We start from the raw sequence: 17773 nt of genomic DNA on the forward strand, positions 1-17773 counted from the left end.
AGTAGTCCAAAATAAAAGACAAAAAAAAAGGAAAAATATATCACCCAACTTCGTAATCAGAACTGCTTTCTTCACAACGTTTAATCTTGGTCTGGTGGCGCAGCGTTGTTTATATGACTCTGTCATACGTATCCCGGGCAAAGGTGCTCGTGTATTCAGAGCAGAAGCAGGAGTGTAATGAGCTTGTTTTTTGTGAGGTCACTGTGCTGCCGCGTTAAGACGCAGAGTTCCACGAATTGTTTTTCCTTTTCCCCTCGGTCTTTTTACTTTTTTTTTTTCTTCTGCATTCGCATATTCTCATTCCTTGGTTCCTCTACTTTTCTTCGCGCGACACAGCCGTCCTTCTTACACTCGCTCGCCCGCAGTCCAGCCCTCGCGCACGGGCTAAAGCTCGAGACTCGAGGCCCCGGACGGTGCGCATGCGTTTCTCGCACCGGAGAGCGCGGCGGGAAAATGGGCCGGTCTCCGAGAACCTTCATAAATTTCGCATCATGATTCCGGGGCCGAGAGCCATGTGCAGCTGTTGCGCCGTTGGATCGTGTCGCTGCCGGCGTCATTTGGGCGCGCGCGCGCGTTTGGGTCTTAGTGCGCGGCGACCGAGTCGCCGCTTCCGTTCTTTTTTTTTCTTTTTTTTTCCCCAGCGTCGTCTCTCGACGCGACACCGTCACACTCGATTTCATTCTGCCGGCGCGCTCGCAGCGAGACTGTCCCCTTCGATAACCACCTGTCGACCCGCGATGCTCTATACCGAGAGAAGCTCCTTCTTTCCCTGGCCGCCTGCCGTTTTCCCCAGACGTTAGCCCTTTCTTTTTTCAGCGTAAGCTTTTTTTTTTTTTTCATTTTTACTTCGAAGGATAACTTTATGTGTCAGGGGAGCGCTATTTAACGAAGATAATTCGTTCATTCTCGCGCGCGATATCAATGTTTTTTTCGAATCCTTTCGATAGACCTTTTGCTAAATTACCCACGCACCAAGCAGCATGCTACGAGTGTCAAGCCCCTTCATTCTACGAGTGTAGTTACAAGGGTTGCACGTACTGGCGTCTGCAGCTGCAACTGTTCTAAAGCATTGGTCTCTTGCAGGCGCGTTCGTCAACATCTCATCTTCCTTATTTACTTGGAATCTTTTATACGGGGAAGCGAGCGGCGCGTACAATTTCATTGCTGGAATCCTCCTTGATGTTAGGCTAATTTAGCAATTGGGTACGAGATCGCACTATAGGGGGCGCTTTATCGAGCTAGTTGTGTCCACAGCCCGGTGTTTACTAACACATCATAACAAAGAAATTGAACCTCGACTAGCGCGATCTGGGCACGAGCGCGTCGCTTTGACCAGTGCTTTGGTCGCACAAGGAGCGGCCTTCGAAACTTCGATTTCTCTTACCAAAAACAAACAAAACATTTGGTTTGTTGTCCCCCCAGCTTGAGTATACCGCTTCGGCTTTGGCGAACAACGAGACAAGCGACGGCGACCCGCTTCGCTTTCGCTCAGTCAGTCGCGCGACGATGGCAAACCGCATGGAAGCGACGGGAGCAAGCGACGAAGACGATGAGTGCTAAGTTCTCTCGAAATCCGAAAACCGAGCGATGCGACGGGCGACAGTGAGAAATCTCCATTGCTCGTCGATGACTCCCGTCGTTGTCGCCGTCGCTCGACTCGTCGTAGGCTAAATCGCTTACATGCGGTTCGGCTTCACGGAAACGAGCGTGCACATGCAGCTAGAAGGACGACTGCGAAAGCCTTACTGCGTCAGCTGAAATTTGCACCGGTCGCAATGGTGTTGACTGCTCTTTATTAGCGACAGAAACGTAAGAATTTGATGAACTTACATGGTCTCTGAAGTCTATAGGCCTTAATATTGTATCGTCGATCCATTCACTGTCCGACTCCATTTCATAAATAAGAAAATACAAGAACTATGTACATATCAAATGATTAAGTGAAAGCCAGAAATATCGAAAAGACCTAAAGAAAACACGATTTCAACGCGGAACGTAAAGAACACGAAAACAAAGCTCCGGTGGTGGCCGGTGCAGCACGCAACGCGGAGCAACGGCGAGAAACTGAAGGTCGGCTATGGCGGCAGGGTCACGTGACGTCAAGATGGCGGCGCCCATGAAATGTTGCCCCCCCTGAAAGGGTCTATACTCTACAAGTGGTCACAAATACATCAATGCACAAGGCACGGGACCCGTGCAAACATTAAAAAAAATGGCGGTATAGCAAGCCGAGAAATATCAGTCTAAAAAAAAAACGCCCGTGCGTCAACTTTCCCGCACAACACCCGGAGTGCCAATCAGCGCAACTTATAGAGGCAGCTCAGCGAATGACGATGCCGGAACATATGTTGAGACCAAAAAACGCAGTTTGAGTTGTGACATTAAGCAGTGCAAAACGTCACGCTTGCATCGCTTAATGTCACAACTCAGACATACGTTTTTTGGTCTAAGCTTATGTCTCGGCATCGCGATTCGCTGAGCTGCCTCCATAAGTTGAGGTGATTGGCACTCCGGGTGTTGTGCGGGGAAGTAGATGCACGCTTTTTTTTTTTTTTTTTTTAGGTGTAATGTTCCCGCCAGCTTTGCCTGTCAGGCAGCTTTGTGGCGCGTCGCGTTTATGCGGGCTATTTTGAGCCTCCGAGATGGAAGCGTTTGACCAGGTGGTGAATATCATTTTAAAGGATATTTTCTTACGCCAGAGGAACGTGACGGAATAATCAATTCAAGATCACTGTCATGCCTCAGTTCGCCATTTATGATCTCTTGGAACACGGCCGAGAGAAGTGGCGCATGTGCTCTGTCAGCTTTTTAACGGTTCCACCCTTTGTCCGCCAGCCTGTACACAGCATGCCATGTCACATGAATTAAAATCGCGGGCGATCTCGTCTCGTTGGTGCGATAGCCCTGCGCATGCGTGCGTTTTTCTTAAACCAAGCGGCTAGATGCCGTAAAGTTTTTTTGGTCTAAACGCGCTCGTATGCCATTTTCCGGATAGCATGCTGCACGTGGGTTTGTGCCGTGAGCCGCACGACACAAATCAATGCGCCCTGCTCTTCGGCGCCCTGTCAGCTTTATGTTATGGTAAAGGGATGATCGACATTAAAAGAGCTATATCGCATCACACCAGTTCACAGCGAAACATAAAAGAAGAAAAAAGAAAAGAAAACGGTGGGCATTCTTTTTGTGCTTTCTGGAGCGACATCATGCCGCAAAAAGGGATTTCTGGAACGCTCACGTCGCTGTCAACGCAAGCCTCCTACAGCGTGATGGACCTACAATTCAACCAACCGCGTTCGTTGAGTATTGTCTCTCGTTTATTCTTCTCGCGATGGTTAATATACACGGAACGCAAACACGGGCGGCTGTTTTAACACATTTAGGGGGCTGAGAAAAGAGGAAGAGCCTCGTAGCTTTTTTTTTTTTTTAGAATTTTGCCTACCTTTGTCGTTTTTGTTTTCCCTCTGCGTTTATCGCAGCGCACATCACTATTAGCCTCGCCTGTTTAGATCTGGGTGAGCACCGCACTATCGTGCGATCTTGTATCCCTGCTGCGTGATGCACGTTCATGACCCCAGGATAGCAGGGGCACTGCACTGGCAAAAGTTCTCACTTGCAGCGTCTGACAGTGTTGTCATACACTGACAGATGTAACTCACCATGTCTAAAACCTAACTTATAATTAACCTTAACATTAGTGTTGAGGCACACATCGGTATGACGAAACTGAGAAGCCTGCATTCACTGCGCTTGCGCTTAAGCCCTCTTGAAGCCGAGCGGAAGGGTAGAATCGGGAAATTTCGGCCTCGAATGAAGAAGCAGGCATCTCATGGCAGTTTTAACGAGCGTTAGAGCAGCTGGGTATAAACCTTTCCAGCGCTAGGATTGATCTTGTTTGCCGCAGTAGCGGGACGCTTTATTTATTTATTTATTATTTCTTTTTTTTTTTTTTTAGTTCGCAACAGCAATTTTAAACACCATAGCAGAGCCGAAAATACGGTAATTGGGGACGGTGTTCAATATTAAGTTACACCTCTCTTTGGATTTCACCTAGATTTCTTTATACGTGGCCATAAAACCCCTATAAAATTGGAGAATGTAGGCACCCTATATATAACTTTTAATTATTGCTGACCTTAATGGGAACGTCATATAATCTTAAGAAACACAGTCACTCGACGGCTACATTGACGCCGTCTGATTTTTAGAAAGACGGCGACTAGAGAGACGTGTCTCGCAATAGCAGCTTTGAATTCAAGGCCTATTGAGAACTTGCAATTCAAAAAGTCCTCTCAATTTTTCTTCGTAACGAAAGTTGTCAGAGACGACCCTGCCAGTGAAAATATTAGGAGGAATTTCCCCCGTCGGGCGAGCTTTTATACACGTGCAACGAAATACCGCTCCATGTATTTTTTTATTTATTTTTTTTGGGGGGGGGGGGGGGGAGGGAGCGGTATTTTGGAGAGGAAAAATTCTGGGACGTTTTCTACAGAAACTATCTAAAAAGGTTGTCTCGCTTTTCTTACCCTGACGAGCCGGAATTTGGGAGAGACAGCGGTAGAAAAATAATTATCGTAAAAGTTAAAAACAAAATGATGATATGCGTATAGTAGTCACAAAAGCACACGTGCGCACGCACGTATTCATGATCCATAAGACGGCCTATTAAGGTTCCTAAAAAGGAAAACACGTAAGGAATAAAGCAGTGCCTCTTAAAGCGTGCCTCTAATGACGAATTGGAGGGCCTGAAAAAAGGAACCGTCCTGCGAGCGGCCGATGAGGTGCTGTTCTCGTGTGATGACGAACGTCGTCTTAGCAGCCTCATTTCGAGGACGTTTGAATTCAACAATCTATTACCGTGGCCGCTTTAATCATTAGGCCGTACTGAAAGCTAAAGTTTCTGTTCTGCCGCAACTGGAGAGAGAGAGAGGGAGAAAGAGGAGGAGAGAACATATTAATTAAAACCGACTGTTCAGTCTAGACCTTAGCTCGCATTAGGCAACGCATTTTAAGGAAAGGAGAAAGGCATGAAGAGGCGATCAACAAAAGCACTATAATAATAACACAATAATAGGTGAAGAAACAGGAGAAAGAAAATGAAAGACGTTTACAAATCTCTGTAATGCGAAATTAGAGCGCAGCTCTTGAGAGGAGGAGGGGAGGGTATTCCTCTCCTCCTCCTCCGTACCCTCCCCTCTTCCTCTCCTCCTCTCCTTTCTTCTTCATCCTCCTCCCCTTCTACTCCCCGTCCTCCTCCCCCGTGCCCGCCCTTCCACTTCCTCTGCACCCTCCCCTCCTCCTCCTCCAACCCTTCCGTTCGCCCACAGTTTCCCCGCTAAATTTAGCTGGGGAAATGACGTCACGTGACCTCAACACCAATTCAGTGCCCCGCTTAATCTTAGCGAAGCCGTTACGGCGACGCCGACGCCGGTATACGCGTAAACGGGCGCCTAAGAGCTCCGCTCTAAAAATATACGTTAGCGCATCGAGTTATGATAGTGAATACGACACGAATAAGATTAAAGTATCTATTTGGTATTGTCGGTCAAGCCATTGTAATCAAGGAACTGAACGAGAGCCTTCAGATCTGCCAAAACGTGATGGACACGGAAGCACATCGTGCATGGAGGATTCCCGCGAGTCACATGACTCCCGTCCAAAGGTTTGGGTTATTTTATTTTCAGGCGATTTTTCTTTGTTGTGTCAATTTTTAGTTGTTAGCAGTATACTGTGGCTGTTGTATTGTTTTGTTTGACATCTGTATATTTTACAGTTCTGCGCTATTTCTCATGTGCTATACCTCCCCCCCGCCCCTTTACTGTAACGCCCACTGGGTTGAAGTAGGTAATAAATAATAAATAAATAAATATGGGCCATATTGAAAATAATATGATAACCGTAATACGCACAGTTGAGGCTAATATATATATAGTTTTCGCTTTAACTGTGAGAATACTCCGATCTGTAAATGTCGTTTAGAAATGTATAGTATATAGACGATTGCTAGCAAGGCGACTGGCAGCCGCCATGTCTCTGCTCGTGGAGACAAGCCCGTACAGGTGCAAGCTTGCCAAAGCTATGTCCACGCGCAAGCTGCACGTGCTTGCACTTATGGGGCACCATTCGGGGCGCCATGCTTGCAATTGTTGATGCGGATCGTAAAGGCTGAACCCCATGGGACGGATATGCTGCAAGAAATCGACGAACTTTGCCCGGCGGCTTTTGCTCTGCGCGTGGAATCAACACAGTGACTGCTACAAAGCGAGCGTGCGGTCGGGCGACGTTCGTCAGTTATTCGTCGCATAATTCGCTCCATGGAGTTCAACCTTAAGTTAGTATGCTTCTTGCATGGGGTTGCGATGTTGTCAGAACGCCAAACTCTTATTGGTTAATAAAAAAAAAATAGTGGGAGACCTCGAGGCGTTTGACATTGAGGTCTTCCCACTATCTTTCCAATCAAAGCCAATCAGAGCTCTCGGCGTCGTTCGGACGTCACTTCAACTCCTGCGCAAGATGCAGACGAATTGCTCTCCGCAGACGCCTTTCCAAGAAAGGGCTTCCAACCGGTGCCGTTTTTAGCGTTCGTGAGAATGGCGCGTGATTTACTCGTTTTGCGAAGCGAGGAACACGCGCGCGCTGGGTTGTGGATTTGTAAACATTAAAATAAAGTATACACGTTTTCAAAAACAAGGAGGTCCTGGCCAATTCCATTTTCATTGTTCGTGTGTACGGCGCGTGTTTTGCTCGCTTTCTAAAGCGAGGAACACACCGCAATGCCGTGGGATACCTTCAGCAATTTTCTTTGAAACCCCAAGACCCTGCCCCCCCCCCCCCCCCCCCCCCCCCCCCTTGCAAGCAACTTTCAGTGAGCGCACCGAATAATGAAATTAAAACCCTTCGTATTTACTACGTCGTCATACTCACAAAGGACGGCCACACGAGCTGTCTTATTCACCGCAGCGCCAGTCGTCCAGGTCGTGCTCATCGACATCTGCAGCCGCAGGAAGTGCGCAGTGCGCATTACCGCGTCTACATGCGACTGGCAAAGCGCTGGTTTGCATACTGCGCTAGAGAAAGGAGGAATCCAGATTGCCCAGAAGCTGATGTCAGCACTTGGAAGCCTGATGCTACGACAGTACGAGCTAAATATTGCCCCCCCCCCCTTCCCCCTCCCCCTAAAAGAACGGCTCTGGGGGTCGTCGTAGGGGGTTTCTCGTGCGGATCATCCAGCAAAATATATAGATCATCCAGCAAAATATATAAGTGTAAAAAAAAAAAAAGAAACTCGCATTGACCCGGACGTGATTCGAACACGCAACCTTCTGATCTGGAGTCAGACGCGCTACCGTTGCGCCACCGAGTCGGGCTGGAGGAGAGAGGGCGAGATGTTGACAGCAGGAATGAAGCTACGCCATACAGCTGGTCTGCCGCAGCTTTTTTTTTTTTTTTTTTTTTATATATATATATATATATTCTTACGGTCGCGTTTTTTTTTTGTGCTTTTTTTTTTAATTATTCGGTTAAGTTACGGACGATTGTTGACATCCCACTTAGCAAAATTACCAACACGAAAACTTAAACATTATCATTCGCACGCTAAACAGGAGCAACTTTCACTTTGCTACGGATTCAGCGTCGAAACCGCAGACGGAATTCAGAACATGTGTTCATGAAGCGCCTTCTTTCGTGGTTTCGGTTACCTGAGTGGCTAATCATCAGAGACGGCGGAACTATTCGGGAGATGGGGAGGGCCCGACGGGAGGGGGTTCCCCTCCCGTATTGTGTACTTTAACATTTTTAGATGTCGGGGGTGGGGCACTGTAATATATACCTTTTACCCGTTTTGTATACTGACAAAAAAACAAAAAAAAGCAGTTTGTCTAGCAAATGGTGCAACGGACTCCCACCGTCCGTCGCACGTAGCCGTACTCAGGAGCGGTCTAATTGAGAAGGACTAATCCCGGTCGAATTTTTCGCTGCCCCGTTGTAGAGGGCGGCCGCCAGGTCCAACGTGACGCGATACCGTTGGCTCGGCGGATGAGGGACTGGAAGTGTACAGAGACGACAGTTATTCGAGGAGCCGTGGGGCCCGGCGGATGCGGATGGCTGATCTCCTTTGGTGAGCGCGTTCAGCTGCACGAAACGGAGATTAGGCGCTAAAGCCTCCGGTGTGGGTTGATGAGCGGCCGCTCGGGGACGCCTAGGCGTCGCCTGGCTTGTTAGGCGCTGCTGTCGGCGCTCCGGGAGCAGCAAGGGACTTTCCGGGGCCGCCTGATCGGAGCGCCGCTAAGACCGTCACCTCTCTCGACTTTTTTTGGTTTTTTTTTTTTTTTGTTTATGCTTCTGGAGGAAGCAAAGTCGATGGAATGGTGTATTTTTGGTTCGCCCGATGCAAGTTTCAGCAGAGCTGGGAATGAGGGGGCTAGGAGGCCGACTATGCCCTCCGATAGATACGCAGATGCCAAAGACGCCTTTGCTAACGCGCGCAGGATCAGGCATTCGTGTGACGTGGCCGGAACATGGGCGTCCGGGGTCCCACTAATAAAGCCGCGCTGGTGATGCTCTTTTTGCGCAAATTTTGACGGGAAACGCTTTTTCTTTTTTTTTTTGCGTGCTAAGAGATTTTAAAGCTAAGCATATATCTGGGTAGTTAAAACGCTCGAAACATTCGTCAGGCCCCAAACTGAAAAGGAGTCCGGCCAGTTCTGCTCACACCAGATATACGTAGTGCGCGAATATAAAGTCACAGTGGACGTGAAGCGTCGTACTCCTCTTTCCCGTCCGTATCTGTGTGTAATATCTGAGTTCAGACTACTCGGCCTGAACTATTTCGTGCTATGTTGTCGAGGCTTTAGCTTAGCTTCCACAGTGCTACAACCCCGCCTTCTGCAGTGCTCTAACGCTGTCAATGTAACTTGCGTGAAGACATGTGAATGCAGGAGGAAGTCACGTGCACGTGTCGCAGTAGTGCGGGGCTGTAGCAGTGTGTGGAAGCTAGGCTAGCGTCGACAACGTAGCGCAACATAATTGACGCTGAGTATAGTTCTAAACGTCCATTAAAACTGGATCTGAATTTCCAGCTACTACCACCCCTACGTGAACCAGGTTCAAAGTTACCCAGGGTTGACAACTTTGCTTACTCCACTGACCGAATTTCGCTTTGTCTCTCGGGACCGGGCTCTCGTATCTGCAGCGAAGTGTGCGGAAGCGCGCCACCGGCGTCCCCGTGCTGGTCCCGCGTCGTAGAAGCGAAAGCGATCCTTCTCCCGATTGCAGGCGGTCGGTCGTGTCGAACAGTTCCTGGGACTCCCTCGAGCGGCAAGCCCTTCATTTTGCGCCACGATAAATCATTGTCTCACTGATTTATCGCTTATCAGTCCCGACCAGGCAAAGCTCTGCCGCGTACCACTGTACTGTTTTGGACCAGCGGTCATCGTATGTGGGCGGGAATGCGCGTCTGCCTTGTGTGTTGTGCACGCGGGGCCAGATGGAATCGGCGTCCGCTCTTTGGCCTTTTTGCTTTCGGTGTCCTGCTCGGGGTTTCGAAGGCGTGGTGCATCCGCGGGGAGGTCCACCCGGCGAGCTTTCCCTCTCCGTGGTGGTTGGCCACGCTCCGACTTCCTGTCTCCGGCAACACACTGCTCTCGATCTGAGGGTGTTTCCTTTGTCCGACTTTCTTTGTCTCTGCTTCTCCTTTCTTCTGGTCCCATGGTACTGACTCGGTATACTGATAACAGAATGCTAGAAGAAGAGCTTCATTAAGAAAAAAACAGAGGCTCTCATCTTTCGCTGAGGAAGCGAGTCGTCAGCTCAAAGCCCCAGATTATAGCTCTGCGGGTGGTGTTGATTCGAGAAAAACCCGCTTTCGTGTGCTGCGTCTTTTTTTTTTTTTTTTTTTCGTTTGTGGTTTTTGTTTGCGGTATTTCGAAAACTGAATAATTAGTTCATTTTAGTATGCCTGCAAAGGATTTTTTTAATCAAATTACGCTTTTGTTTAAAGTAGAGCGTTAAGGCAGTGGGGACAAATGTGAGAATGTAAGGTGAAGCACGACATTTCAAATAGAATCTATAATCAAAGATTTATACAAACAGATGCACAGTTTACTCAAAAAATAGCAATTTCAGACTCCTAGGCTGTCCGTCCAGTAGTTTAACTTTTTTTCCCCGAGTCTGGAGTTTCAACGTCGAACATTATTTTAGATTTATTCGGGGGAAATGCTTCGCTTAAAAAAAAACTGAAGTAATAAAAAAAAAAAATGCGCGGATGATCACGCGAAAATAATGCGAATGGGCAGGGTCAGATGGTGCGACATTTCGATGATATCGCGTCGTGTTTACTGCAAATGCCGGTGATGTTGCGTCACGCGGTGCCTCGCGTAAACCACAACCGGTCGCACGGAGAACAGCTCGCTCCAAACATGTTCTCGCGGACGCGCTTGACAAATTGCTTGGTCGCACCAGCATCTCATTCTTCGCTTGGCAACGTTCTCTTCTACGTGTCACTTCACGTTCACGCAGAGAATAATCTTGAGTCTTGACCTCAGATGCGTTCCATCCTAACACCCAGGGTGAGATCGTACGCGCATCGACGACGTTCTCTCTCGCGGGAGCGTTTACGCCGAGCATGCAGCAGTCGCTGCTTGCTCCGGCGTATGCTTCGGCCGCCCCATCCTTGCACGCCAAGGCTTAACGGCGTATGTTTCGGCCGCTCCATTCTTGCACGCCAAGGCTTAGAGCGCCGAGGGAACGGGCGACCAAAGGCGAGAAAGAGCAGGTGGCGAGAAGGGCGATCACATGACCCCCAGCGCGACTGCAATTGGCCGAACGCGCTGTGCCTCAACCACGACTATTATCAGCGAATAGGCGAGGTTATCGTCGCTGTACTCGCCCTCGCCCGGCGCCAAAGCCACTCGCGAGCAGGCTCAGTTCGTTTTCGACAACACGACACTCGGCCAGTACAACAAGCCCAGTACAGCGGACGTTGTTAAACGTCGCAATATTTGGGTCGCGAGACTCATTTTGAGCATCGGAACGACGTGCCGAAATTGAAGCACTTTTCGGAATGGCGTCTCACTCAAAATGATTCTCACGAGATAAGTATTGCGGCATTTTATTTTATGGGAAACTTTTTTTCTTTTGTGACATGCGTTTAGGAACGATACCGAAACACGTTTTTATTTAGGGTTGCCGTGCCGAAATATCACAATAGCTCATAGCTCAAAAATTTTTCTCGCGACAATTGCGCTTTTTTTTTTAATTATATATTTTTTGAAAAGGGGGAAGGGGGTATATTTTATGATATGCGTGCCCATTTGAAGCACCTACCAAAAGGTTTTTTGAAGTTCAGTGTCAGTTGTGACAGCTGCATGCGAGAATGTCCTGTGAATAAAAACATTTTTATAAACTTTTTGTCAAATATTGACTCCATTTGTTTAGGGGGGGGGGGGGGGGGGGGCGAATGTTAGAACTTCGAAAAGCCCTATTTTCCCACTAAAGACTGCGACGCCCGTGTATGTGTGCATTCTTAAAAAGAAAGAAAGAAAAAGAAAAAGGTTTTAGTTTTGGTTTTTAGGTCAGATGGCACAAGCTACGTGACCGTTATTTGGGGTGCAGCCGTTAGCATTCGTCCATCCAGCATCCATACATCCGTGTGCACGCCCACGTCGTCACGTTGACGTACGTATTTCTCCACCAGACTCGCGATTGCAATATTACTCTGTCGTCAGCGTCCATATTTATCCTTAATAATCATGTGGGGTTCGTGGGTGTGCATTCGCATGGGCTCGCAGAGTTTTAGTGAATCCCGTTTGGTCTTCAGAAAATCATAAAGATACTAAATAAATAATAATAAAAAAAAATGTCTGACGACGGTCATATAATAACAAGAACGATTCCTGAACTTTCCAGTCAAACGGGACAGCAAACATAAACCGCTTGCAACACAATTGCTTTGAGTTTATTGATCAAAAGTACACGAAGAAGCGGCTCAAGCTCAGTGGAGCTCGAACTTTTTTTACGGCAGAAAACGTCCGATCCGCAGAGGCCCTTCTTTTCTTCTTCTTCTTCTTCTTCTTCATCTTTTTTTTTTTTTTTTTATTTTTTCCCTTGGGGACTTGAATATACTTCGAAGACTTCTGCAGTTGACGCGTTATTTCTCTCGAAACGTTCGCGGTTTTCGCGAAACTGTTTTGGAAGCCCCCGAGCGGAAAAGGCGAAAATTGTCTGTGCCGGCGCTTTGGCGCGTTCTCGCCGATTGAAACTTCGCTTGGAAAACAAACTTCCAGAGCGAGCTGTACGATTATCCGTTTTTCGGAGGCGCCATGTGGCATTCACTCTAAAAAAAAGCCGGTGAGTTTGCTTTCCCGCACAACACTTGGAGCGCCAATCACCACAACTTACAGAGGCAGCTCAGCGAATGACGATGCCGAAACATCTGTTTTGACCAAAAAACGCAGTCTGAGTTGTGACATTAAGCAATGCAAGCGTGACGTTTTGCATTGCTTAATGTCACAACTCAGACTGCGTTTTTTTGGTCTAAACATATGTTTCGACATCGTCATTCGCTGAGCAACCTCCGTAAGTTGCGCTGATTGGTTCTCCGAGTTTTGTGCGTGAAAGCAGACGCGCAGACATTTTTTAGAGTGTTGATATTGTTTGCTTTTTTTCATTGAATACTTCCACGCCCACTCTCACGTAGCATTTATTTCAATTTGTACTTTTCTTCTTTTTTTTTTTTCTTTCCAGAATCAATGAACTTTGTTGACTGTCTCGGACGCCGAGCGATTCAATCAAAGTAGTCTGGGCGCCACGACACGCGTAAATTCGTCGTGTTGACAAAAGGCCAATCTGCCGCTCGTGCTGTGCGGTTTTTTTTTTTTTTTTTGTTTTTTTTTAAATCTTTTTACGTTATTATCTATTTCGTAGGGCAAGGAAAAAGCAGAGTGCAGCGCGATGTATCCACTATTTACCTATGAGAGTTACGAAACTGAACGAAAGAAAGATACGTCTGTGTTTCAGTTTCAGTTTCACGGAGACCGAACGGACTAGTTAATCAATCGGCAATATTACTCAAAGGAGGTAGTGTGCCACTCCAAGTGTTCGGCTAATTTGATTAGACATTCTAAATTAAATTGTGCGGGTCGTGTAGAAAAGAAAAAAAAAAAAAAAAAAACGCGGCTGCTTCTTTTTTTTTTGTGTGTGTTTTTAAAGCTACAATTTTTTTTTATCAATTTCTTTAAGAGCCCGGAAACAATCTTTAAAATTTAAGATTAGCCTTGGAGTGGGAGTAAAAACTTATACCATCTTCCGTCTTTGACTTTTTTTTTCTTCGTATTTTTCCCACTCTCAGGTAAATGATGAAATTCGTACACCAGCTTCAATGCGTTCGTTTGTATATTGTCACGTTATTTTTCCTTTCTCCCGATTGGCCTTTATTCCCAGTTGGCATGATTAAAATTTGCATAAGATAGTAGAATCTGCAGAAATTGAGAGAAGAAAAATTTGATTTTCCGTGACAGAGCAACGGCTGACAAGATAAAATCGAACGATCGAACAAACTCCCCGGTTCGATATGTGATACCGAGGTAAAATTACAACTTCCGAGTTCTTAAGCACTTTACGGCACCGTTTTGCGAGCAGTCCACATTGCCACAGGTCATATTTACCAAGAAAATGGCGTTCACCTCGTTAATGAGCTCCTCCTGCTCAGGATAAAAACACACACACACACACACAGACACACACACACAAAAAGCTATTAATTTTTTTCTTGACAAACCTGAAGCTTTCTGCTATTTTTTTTTTAAAAAGGAACAATTAGTTACGTGGGTGGCCTTTTATTTATATACTAGAACGCAACATGGTGTATCTTGATGACAAGACTCCCCCACTACTTCCAGTAACATCGGGGGTACCACAGGGTTCAGTGCTGGGGCCTCTTTTATTCTTAATTGATATCAATGATATCGTTAAGGACATTCATATTCCGGTTAAATTCTTCGCCGATGACTGTGTCAAATTAAATCACCCCAAGATCAGGTAATACTTAATTATGACTTAACGAAAATTAAGGGATGGTTAGACGAATGGCAAATGATAATAAACTACGGTAAAACCGTGGCAATGACAATAACCTGGAAGAAGAATTTTTCGAAATATAGCTATTCAATAAATGCGAACCCCATCAAATGTGTTGATCACTACAAGTACCTTAGAGTGACAGTAACTAGTAAACTTCTTTTGGAATCAGCATATTGATGACATAGCAAATAAGGCCAGGGGGAAATTGTATACACATAGACGCACCTTAAAATTCGCTAATAGCGCAACAAAAAAAAGACTGCTTATTAATTACTCGTACGATCTATGGGAAGCGTGCGACAAGACAGTGGCGTCGCAGTGCGGCTCCCAACAGAGTCGTTTGGCGGGAACATCACTTTGTCTCGGCGCGCCCCCTTTAGGTGTTGCACGCTCACACAGTTTTGCTACCCGCGCACAGCAGATGGAATTGATAAGCTTGAACGCGTGCAAAAACAGGTTGGGAGATTTATATCTAATAACTTCAGATATACTGTGTCTGCGTCAAATTTACTGGAACAAGCTAACATCCAGCCATTGGAAGTTAGAGTGAAAATAAGCAGATTAAGAAATTTCTATTATTTTATTAATGGAATCTTTAATGTCAATAGTAATAGATTCACTGAATTCTCAACAAGAGGTTCAGCTAGACTAAATCATATCAGGGCTATTAAATAATATAAAATTGAGCACAATATCTTAACATATTCTTTTTTCCCCGAAGAATTAATGATTGGAATTCCTTCCCTAACGAGATGGTAACCCTTCCGCAACTCGGTATTTTTGTTGAAGCAGTCGCTTCTGCCACGAGAAAGTGCTCGTAAGTAAATCGCACCAAGTAAATATGTATCCATCCCTGATATGGCTCACAGATGTGAGCCTCGGTATTCTTTAATTTAAAAAAAAAATTAAAAAGAAATTATAATTGCCTGCCCCTTTCTTGCCAGCCCTGCATCTATTCGAACTGCTCCTTCACATTTTGAGTTACACTCTTTTCATTAGTATACATTTTCTTCACCGTAGTTCGTCGCCGACCTGGCAGTCAGCTTTGTAAAATTTACTTTCTCATTTTGTCGCTCCCCTTTATTTAAAACGTGTTTTATGCTGTTGTCTAGCATTTGATCTATTCCATGAACATTTAGAAGTTTAGTATAAGCAAGAGAAGCTTCAAGAACAGTAGCTTTAATCACCGATCGACCTTCAAAAATGTCGTTCTCGCCACTCAAAGAGCGCTCACCGGCACATTGAGTCCCTTTCCAGCGAGCTAAACTGACAAAAACTGACTGACAAAAAAGAAAAAAAAAAAAAAGATTAAAAAAAAAAACATCCAGAGAGAGGAGAGAGAGGGATAGAGAGAAAGGGCTGTAATCTCATTTACTTGAATTAGAAGTTATACACGTAACAAAAATGAGCATCTGGCACGTGTCATTTGTAGTGTTTGTAGCGTATAAGTTTTTTGTTTTTTTTATAGAAAATGGAATATCTTATTTCGCTGGTGGTAGAATGGCCAATAGACTCGTTCAGGCAAACGCGAGTGGACGCTATCATAAAGTTATATTACTGTTGCTGCTTCGCTTAATAACCATCTTCGCAAGAAGAAAACCTGTTCCTGTCTAGCCAACGCGCTCTATTCAATTTTCGCAAAGAGCAAAGGCGTTGGGTCGCGCAGTTTCTGCAACTTTCAGTTATTCGATCTATCGGCGGAAGGAGCTGGCTGTCTTCTCCAATTCTCGATGCGCAATGTGTCCGTGCTCTCTCAGACAAATTGCATATAGTGAGTAATCCGGACTCAAAGAATCGTGTACAGGCGTCTTGCAGGAAATTGGGGCGAAACATTTCCTCGCATTTGTCCGCGGCGCAAGCAAAGACGCTTCGCACAACGGGACGGCTCTGCTGGGTGTACCCGGTCTGTCACTGACTGCAACAGTCTGTACCTTTTGCTGCCATTGCACCGCGTGGAACTTTGCGCGAAGAATATATTCACCTCGACACTGCTAACGTGAACAAGCCATCACCGGGTTTTCCCTGTATTTCTCTTAGTATTGAAGGACTGTAATCAAAACTCTTATAATAGTGAAAAGCGCTCAGTTAGGGTAATAACCTAAGTGGTAAATATTAATGTCCGCCAGTGCCCTTTAGGAGTAAAATGCAAAAAAAAACGTAGAAGTAGTGATCGCGCTAACAGTGTCGCGAAGTGTATAGTATACATGCACAACGCTTTTTCCAGCTCAGTACAGTATAAAAGCTGGGGGCAAGCTTACTCAAAACCGCGGGGCTGCGACATAATTAACGTGAGCAGCTACGAAATGCCACATTGCTACTGCGTCCACACCGTGCAATGCGGTAATTTAGCGGTTTTACAGTGTTGTCGAGAGAAAAAAACTGCCGCTTTGCGGGTGGCGTTTATTTCTAGCGGTTTCCAAGTCATATTAGTGTTTTCTTTTTAGAGCTCTCAAGTGTTTTACAGTTTCTATCTATAAGCTATAAGTAAGGTAAGTTCAGTGATGAGTAAGAGTCACAAGGTCGGCATCCTTGCTTACTCTCAACAAACTTTTTGTCAATCTGATTAGCGCTCGCAAAGTCGTTGAGATATTACTGTGGCAAACATTGGAACATGCTTCGAACGAAGTGGCTAGCGTTACGGCGTCGATTTTAGTAGATAGCATTCGGAAAATGGCGTCAGCTGCTGGCTTCAGACATTCTCTTATGCGTCCATTCAGCAGAGGCTCGGCTACCATAGCGAACGGACTTTATCGAGCGAAAGGACACGGCGGAGTGGCGCGATCAGGTGTTTGGGCCCTTTCGCCGTGGTTTTAAATGAACGGAATGTGAAGGAAAAAAGAGTTCGAAATCGGAACTTAGCGCAGATAATTGATTTTCTACTGCGCCTAGTATGTTCACGAGGATTACACGAAATACATGTTATCTTAGCCTCATCCGGCGGCCATTTTTTCCCCGTCTCGGTGCAATTTCATGGATAAGCACAGACTTTTTCTTTCAGGCTCCCCTTCGCAACACGATGAGGTATTCAGAAGAGTCGCAGTGTGGACGTAACGTAATTTGGAGATCACCCTCCCCATGGTGGCTGTAGTCAAATGCGACTCATAGATTGAAAACGAGCACTGCGTGAGCATTCGATTTGGGCTCGTGACAACCAAAGCTTCGACGAGAATTCGGCTTGTGACTCATGCCCAATGGCAGCTATGACGGGAAAAGCCGAACTTTAACAAAAGGGAGCTTTCGTACACCGCTTCTCGCCCTCCGCTACGCCCTCCGAAACGGAGACGCCGCTACTGCGCATGCGCGTCGATAGCCTGGCCTGCAGAGTTCCGGATCTCGCAGCGGGTTGCAGAAAGAATTGCGGGACGGCGGACACGATCTACGAAGACTCTCTATTATCTGGCATTACTTTGCCACCACCAGCGCCTATAGGTATGATGAACATTGGTGGTATATCATCGGCACTCAGATCACGTGGCGGCTCCTTCTGGCTGCGGGTTGGGGAGGGGGAAAAGGAGGGGGGGGGGGGTGTACGCTGCTCGATTTCTTCATATTATTTCTTTGACTGCATATGCGCAAAGAAAAAAAAAAAAACAACAAAAAAAAAACGACTGTGCGCTTTGTAGGTTATGAACGCCAAGGATTAATCTAAGCAGTATTTACGGAAAATGCAGAATCTTTGCAACGCCCCCCTAACCGC

The 17773-nt window shown here is 46.2% G+C and overlaps 1 protein-coding gene and 1 non-coding gene across 2 annotated transcripts in view; both read right to left on the reverse strand.

The window, feature by feature from the left end:
• The window catches only part of LOC115321873, a 276363-nt gene that overhangs the window by 225609 nt on the left and 32981 nt on the right, over nucleotides 1-17773 (reverse strand). The gene's annotated exons all lie outside the window — the stretch shown is intronic.
• On the reverse strand, nucleotides 7289-7360 carry Trnaw-cca. The gene has a single exon. It is a non-coding gene; the product is annotated as a tRNA-Trp (tRNA).

This window comes from Ixodes scapularis, unplaced genomic scaffold, assembly GCF_016920785.2.
Source record: "Ixodes scapularis isolate PalLabHiFi unplaced genomic scaffold, ASM1692078v2 PGA_scaffold9__187_contigs__length_104089568, whole genome shotgun sequence".
Classification (NCBI taxonomy): domain Eukaryota; kingdom Metazoa; phylum Arthropoda; class Arachnida; order Ixodida; family Ixodidae; genus Ixodes; species Ixodes scapularis.